Below are 6,151 nucleotides of genomic sequence, written 5' to 3' on the forward strand. Positions count from 1 at the left end.
CCAAACAAGGACACATTAAATATATTAATGTCTCTGCAAATAATATAATAAAAGATTTCCAAACTGAAAACATGTCCATCTGCCTGTCAATTGAAAGACGTTAGAAAATTAATTTTCAGAAAAAGTATGGCTATTAATACTATCTTTATCACATACTGTGACAATGCTGACAGGGATAAGAAAAGATTTAAATGTCAGAATAGTTCATGTCAAGTATTTTCCCTTTCTAGACTGCTTTAAGAATATATATTTTAATCGTTATACTATCTTTATGAAACACTGTTCATTTTAGTTTTAAGTGTTCATAACAGCATTTTTTATGCAGTAGTCATTATATCCATTAAAAATGGAAAGTAATCTTAGTAATAAAAAAGATATATAAGTTAAATTCATTTGACAAAAGAAGCGAAACTGTTAACTATACATTTTATTTCTTTTTATGTTTCTTTTTTTTTTTTTTTTCTGAATTGCAGTCCTCAGGCCTTAGCAAAAAGTACCCACCTTGGGGGAAGTAAAATAAAATACAGGCATAACAGAAGCAAAAGAAATTCGAAGTATAGATATTTTTTTTCCAAAAATGGCAGCAAATGATACACTTTGTAATAGCTTTTTAAAAGGACACGCTTTGTAAAGTACATGATAATACTAAATTAAGACTAGGCATGTCAAGCCAAAGTCACAAACTTTAGGGGAGACTCAGCTCCACAGAAGAGTCACGTAGCAGGATAAGACAATGGCATGGAATTTATCCTAGAATGACACCTCCCTGGACCCAGGTGGAAAAATCTCGCAGGGCCAGGGTTGCTGCTCGGTAGCTCGGTGGCACATGCAGCAAGCTGGCAAAGTCTTCCCTGCAGAGCAGCCTCAGGAGGTGGGACAGCGTTCAGAAGCCCCCGGAGGCAAGCAGAGCAGTGGTGACCTGGCTGGGGCGCACTCTGCTTCCAACGCAAAGGGCACTTTAGGGGGCGCACACGGGGCGCCCCAGGCACCATGCTAGACACCCTCCAGGGTGTGCGAGGCACGGTCCACCATCTCTCCCAGGCTGGCTGGCTGCCCAGAGGGGAGTTACTAAGCAAATGAGCGAAGATGGGAATTTGGAGTCAGAAACTGTGCCAAGTGATCTGGTTTGGCAGAGGCTGGTCTTTGACATGGAAAAGGCGTGATCTGTCCCAGGAGGTGAATGGAACATGGCCTCTGTCTGGCTGGTCCGTGTTACCACGGAGCATTTCTCTAGGCCAGCTGGCAGTGTGACAGTGGGGGTTGGGGGCCAGAGATGGGGGCCTGGGATGGGTCTCAGGTGTCTCAGCGGGTTGTCTGCACGTGAACTGCTAGGATACTTCAGAAATCTCAAAAAGAGAACACACGCTGTGAGGGAGGGGCTGGGCCCTGAACTAAGGGCAAGAAACAGAGGGGAAGACCTTCCCCACTGTTCTTTCAGGCTACGCGAGGATACAGTGGCACATTTTCTGCACATAAAACAGAACGAATGCAAATATGAATACAAACACAGATGGGAATACCAGCAGCCAAGCTCTGGGGACTCCTTGTGATGCTCCAGGCGCTGTCGTAAACTCTTTCAGGCGTGATCCCATTTAAGCCTCATGATCGCCCTACCAGCAGGTTCCGGCCAAGCCCATGAATTCCGTGTTACAGAGGAAACTGAAGTCTTAGGGCGGTTAACCCACTTGCCCAAGGCCGTACAGATAGTGAGTGACTCCAGGACTTGGTTTCAGGCAAAAAGACATCTGCACACGGGCTTGGAGTCACTAACACGAGATGAGTAATAAAGATGAGGAGTAAAGATCTGGTAATAGTTTACTTTCCTGAACTGCAGAAGAAAGCAATACTTAAAGACTCAGCTATTTGCACACACGGTGAACTCTCCGCTTGACTTCTGTGATCCCTGCCATTTCATGGTTTTCCCAAAGGAGCAGGTCTAAACGTCAGCAAAGATGTCAGCATTTTAGGCAGGGCCAGTTTCTCATATATCTTCCTTATCCTTATAATCCTAAATTCTAGAATAGTATACGGAACCCATACTCAAACATTTGTTGTATTGGTTGAAAGATACTTGAATCCTCGAGAGACCGATTTGTATGGGAGGAGAATTTAAAGGTCTCTAAAATGTCCTATGTACTCTGCTTCTTTTTCTTTAGCTTCCTGATACCTCATGGACTGATTTATAGCTGTTTCACCTCTTCCTAAAGGAACAAACCGATTAGAAAAACCTCACCAGAATACTGGACCTAATTCAATTTTTCTGAATGCCTTTAGTAAATTTCTGGGATTGTGATTTTTGTTAAAAACATCAGCAGGTTGTTTTCCAAAGGTCGAAGAACTGAGTTGTCCATCTAATAGAGCAGGGACGTCACCTGCCTCACTTATCAATGTGTCCCCAGCATCAAAAACAATGCTTGGCACATAATAAGAAAGTAATACATATTTGTTGAGTAAATTAATGAAAAAATACCAGTAAAGAGAAAAACTTTATGAATCACATAGAAACCTCCACAACAATTTAATTTTATGTGCATTCCTATTTTTATTACAAAGCAGCAAATTTACATACCCACTGTCTTATTACAAGTGTAGGAGAGTTGAGTCAATCCTTTGAAATAATTTGACATGATAGATTTTGAAGACGAGATGGTGGCACATATTACACGAATTTAAATAAGAACCAAAATACTCTATAAATTTTGTGGACCAGAGTTTAGTAACAGGGTTCCCTGCTATTTGACGGCCTTCTTTATCTTCTCTTCATTGAGCACTTGATACAAAGTATTTGGCACTGATTCTGTACAGGCACATCACCTTGTATTGCCCTCTGTCGTCTTTTTACAAATTGAAGGTTCGTGATGGCGCTGTGTCGAGCAAGCCAATCGATGCCATTTTCCCAACAGCATGCGCTCCCTTTATGTCTCTGAGTCCCATTTTGGAAAATTCTTACCACTTTTCAAACTTTTCATTATTATTATATTTATTACAGTGATCTATGATCCATGATCTTTGATGTTACCATTGCAAAAAGATTACGACCCACTGAAGGCTCTGATGATGGTTGGCATATTTTAGCAATTAAATATTTTTTTAACTAAGGCATGTACCTTGTTTTTTAGATATAGTGATACTGTACACTTAATAGACTATGGTATAGTCTAAGTAAGCATCCTTGGAGATGTACTGGGAAACCAGAATCTTTGTGAGATTCATTTTATTTCGATATTCACTTTACTGGGTGGTCTGGAACCAAACCCACAGTATCTGCAAGGTATGTCTGTATATCTTTCTGGCTTCCTTATGACAACAACAAAAATTGCGGAGTGGCCTGAAATCCCCTGATGGAATTCCTGTTCAGTGTTTTGCTTTAATATTGCATCAGTGTTTGACAGGCCAGGTGAATAGATGAGAAAGCCTCTCTCTGTGATGTGTACAAAAGAAGGAAGCAGGAGAATATTATGAAAACAGCAATCCTTGTATTTTTTCTCAGATTTATTATTTTTTTCACCCTTCCCTGAAATATCCCGTAAGTTCCTAAGGTACCGGGGAGGTCTTACTCATTAGGATGGTCATAGTAAAATAGTTTCTCTCTGAATGAAAATCACATACTGGTTCAAAATTTGACAGACATATATCTTGGCATGAGGGTGGAATTCGAAAAGCTCACTAATGTCACTTGATCAGCAGAGTAAGTTTCATTTTCCTCCTGGGATTTCACCTTAACAAGTGATTGGAGGAAGATTTGTGGATAATCTGATCAATTTGTGTATAGTGTAGACTCAGGTGAATGAAACCAAGGCCAGACCGTTAGCTTTTCCAATGACCTTTGCAGCGCTTGGGACCCCTGCCACCCCCACCATGTGAAGACTCTGGTCTCAGCTCCCAAAGGATGAGATACCATAGGAAGCAGACACAAAGCATCGCAGTTGAGGACACACTCGCCCAGAATCCTACTGAGCTGGAAGCTGAGAGCACTCCCATCAGTTGCTCCAGTCAAGGTCAGCTTAGCCTGACCTGGATCAGCAGAGCACCCAGCTAAGGCAGCTGCAACCAGCTGAAACACAAGCCTAAAGAAAGGATTGTCTTAAGTCACTACATTTTGGGGTAGTTGCAATACAGTAAAAGTGCACCTGCTATCCATGGGTTGGTCACTATTGCAGTCATGTCCTTGGTAACGTGCCACAAACTGTACCTGTTCTCTTTATTGGATGTTTCTTCCCCTAAAAGAACGTGATCCCTGTAAGGGCAGAGGTCTTTGATAGCCTTATGTCACCACCTGTCCCAAGGTCTTAGAAGGAGTTCATACTTATTAGTTGCTAAATAAACATTTGTGGAGTGAATAAATGAACCAATTTCACAGTATTATTTTGAAGGTTAAATAAAATAACCTATAAAAGAAATATTTCCATTGGCATTTAGTTTATTGCAACAATAGATTTTTGTTGTGGACTTTATTATCTTCCTAAAAGACAGTATCCGAGAATTTAAAAAATATGTAGAAGGTCATTATCACATAAAAAGACAAATGTGGATCTTAAGTGCCTGTGTAAAATATTATGCACCAGATGAACAAATGAACGCAGTGATTAAAGAGAAACACTCCCTAATAAATGAGACAATTTCTGTAGTTAAGCTTCTTGCCTGTTTACTATTTATTAACTGATTTTAAAAATTCATGAGGAGTTCAGATATTTTTCCATACTTTATTTATTTATTCAAACATATTCAAGAAAAATATCTTATTAATCTTATGGGGTTGCTGTTTTTTTTTCTTTGATCATTCACACAGATAATCACTGTCATCATCAGTAAGTCAAAGTAAAGCTTGGATCTACATAAAATCATCTAAAACAATAATCCAGCAGTCATAACCAATCCATTCTATGGTTGAGTCCATGGTTAAATCTTTTATAATTAATTGGCTTGTAACTGCTATGAGTAGCCTTCAAAAACTAAAAAAAAAAAAAAAAAATCTTGTTTTTCAGAAAATGCCAAATATAAGATGGGTAAATTGGACAGTGCTTTTCTCCTCAAAACATATTTAATAATTGTTGCCTGAATTGTATTCAAAATATTATCTTCTAAATTACTTTCTAAAATTACTTTTAGACAGATGGTGTTTACCTAAACCCTCATATAACATTTTTAAGTTCAGTAACAAATATCATATGTGTATTTCAAATATTCGACAATGCATTTAATAAATTAAAATATTTCAAACATTTTGTTATTAATATATGGGCAGCAGTTATACACAAAAGAAGATGAAGATTTGCTATCTGCTTCCAAATTTCAATGTTTTTTCTACATAAAATGCATAAGCCTAAATAAAAATTTCGTAGATCTTCCCTTTCATTTCCAAGCAATTAAATTCATTAGCACAACTAATGTATAATTATTTATCAGATTCCTCAGACACACATATATTATATATAACATTCCCTGTAATCATAATAGTCCTTTACAACTTTATGTCAAGCAAGCTCCTAATATCTTCAAGGTAGTGCAGACTTAGTATATTTAGACCCTGTAAGGCTACTTTTTACTTATGCAAGTCCCTTTGACTCAGTTCTTTTACCTGGAAAAGATATTATCTGGGGAAGGGTATAGCTCAGTGGTAGAGTGCATGCTTAGCATGCACAAGGTCCTAGGTTCAATCCCCAGTACCTCTGTTAATAATAAATTAATAAACCTAATCACCACCCCCTCAATTTTTTAAATTAAAAAAAAAAGATAGCTGCTGCCTATCCTTCAGCATTATTATAAAATGAGAATGGAGGCTAATTTTTAAAGTATCACTATGAATATAAAAGTTTGATACTACACAAATGACTATATTTTGTAGGGTTCATGCATTAACTTAGGATCCACTCTACCACAGTCTTTCTCTGATCAATTGCCAAGTTACAGCAATAAAGATAGCATTTAAGAAATGACCTCAGCCAACTCTGTGCCAAGAAATTACCCCCGGGAAGAGAATCTACTTCTATAAGTGGATGGGAGGTGTAGTCTGTTGACCTCCTCCGTCAGCTTTTCCTGAAGAGGCCCACAAGGAAGAGAGGACTGAGAAAATGCCTAGTTATTAATCATGGCAAAGTTGGGATACATATGAATGAGCAGACACTTTTGGAGAGTAAATTCTCCTTAAGTG

The 6,151-nt window shown here is 38.5% G+C and overlaps 1 protein-coding gene across 2 annotated transcripts in view; it reads right to left on the bottom strand.

Moving 5' to 3' along the window:
* The window catches only part of PLCB1 (phospholipase C beta 1), a 638,677-nt gene that overhangs the window by 315,414 nt on the left and 317,112 nt on the right, over nt 1–6,151 (bottom strand). The gene's annotated exons all lie outside the window — the stretch shown is intronic.

This window comes from Vicugna pacos, chromosome 19, assembly GCF_048564905.1.
Source record: "Vicugna pacos chromosome 19, VicPac4, whole genome shotgun sequence".
Lineage (NCBI taxonomy): Eukaryota > Metazoa > Chordata > Mammalia > Artiodactyla > Camelidae > Vicugna > Vicugna pacos.